The sequence below is a fragment of the Trachurus trachurus genome (genome assembly GCF_905171665.1).
Source record: "Trachurus trachurus genome assembly, chromosome: 7".
In the NCBI taxonomy this organism is placed as follows: Eukaryota; Metazoa; Chordata; class Actinopteri; order Carangiformes; family Carangidae; genus Trachurus; species Trachurus trachurus.
The window spans coordinates 12,877,533-12,879,245 of NC_139901.1; positions in this window are offsets into that span (position 1 = coordinate 12,877,533).

Consider the following 1,713-nt stretch of genomic DNA (forward strand, 5'->3'; position numbering starts at 1 on the left):
CCGCTGGGCTCGGCCGGGACTCTGAGGGCTCAGCGCTGCGCTCAGCGGCTCATTCACAACCGGCCCAGCGCGTCACCGACTCCGCCCGCTGGAATGTGTGTGTGTGTGTGTGTGTGTGTGTGTGTGTGTGTGTGTGTGTGTGTGTGTGTGTGTGTGTGTGTGTGTGTGTGTGTGTGTGTGTGTGTGTGTGTGTGTGTGTGTGTGCTATCAGGAGCGTGGGTGGAGGGGGTGGTGGTGCTGGTGGCACTAGATAAACTTTTTGCATCCTGTAAAGACATAGGAGCGCACTGCAAACATGCCGATTCATGAGGAATCCAGTCTGAAGAGTGAATAAGAAAAATAATGGTAACCATGTATAACCATGTCTCTCATCAGCCAAACATACTGCTGTGAAAGTGAAACAACTGTATCAAGTAATTTATGAAATTACATGTAGGCTATAAAATGATTAGTAATGATAAAGTTATCTCTGCTTCCGGTAAGTAATTTTTCTTTGTAAAAGGTAGATAGATAGATAGATAGATAGATAGATAGATAGATAGATAGATAGATAGATAGATAGATAGATAGATAGATAGATAGATAGATCACTTAATTTATCAGATTAATTATCAGTGATAATAATCATTCACTGCAGCCATGACCTGCACTATAAATGCTATGTGCAAACCTCTAACTGTCCTGCTTTAATGTAAAAGAAGCTGAATTTTCAGTGGGGACTTGAAGGCATCACACTGTTGATTACAGTTTTGCCTACCTGGCTACAGAGCAGTATGTGGGTGACAGGGATCATTTGCATGTGGATATTGATTTGGGATTGTTTGGCACAGTGAATGGGCCGGAGGGGGGAAGAAGGGAGCGTGAGCTGTTGCACTTGACGTGTCTTTGTTGTGAGCGTCGCCACATACAGAGGTGGAATCAGTGTGACAGGCGCAGAGAGATGTATTCATAAAAGCATAATAGCAACTGTGAATGCAAAGAATCCCAGAGTACAGCTGGCCTCCTGATAGGCCGTCATAATTTATGGGAAATATCCCAAAAATGCTGCACCCTGCAGCCAGTGGTGGAGTCTTGGACAAAAAAAAGGAGTTTAATCTAGTTTCTCAGTCTCAGGAGGGCCGTGTGGGAGTGGGAGTGGGGGAATTAAGAAAAGTCTTTTACCTAGCAACTGATGCTGGAGGAATTCACTGTGCAGCTTCATCTGACTCTGTTTCTTTGTCTGTTTCTCAGTGTTTCTATGGCAAAGTGTTGAGCAACAGCTATGGAGGCGATAAGAAGGAGCTGTGCTTTACATCTTGCTTTCCTGTCTCCCCCCACTACCTAACAGCCCCCACCCCACCCCACCACTCCAACACCACCATCCTGTATATGCAGAGCCAGAGGGTTGTACCTGCTTCTCTGAGTTTATTCCCAACAGTTGTGTTTACCTTTGAAAATCAGCGTTGTCCCCTCAATAGATAATTACAATACAGTGTGTCATTGATTAGACAAGCCTCTCTCTCTCTGACACACACATGCATTGTCATTCACACACCTGTGGCGCTGACACTGCGGGAAAGGAGTTGGCCCTCCTGTGCTGTCGACTGAGGCCTTGTCCCACCCTCCTTCCCTTCCTCCCACACCTCTAATTCACCCTCACCCTCACCCTCACCCTCACCCTCACCCTCACCCCCCTCCCCTATACCCGCCCGCCCCCGTGCCTTCTGGGGGCTC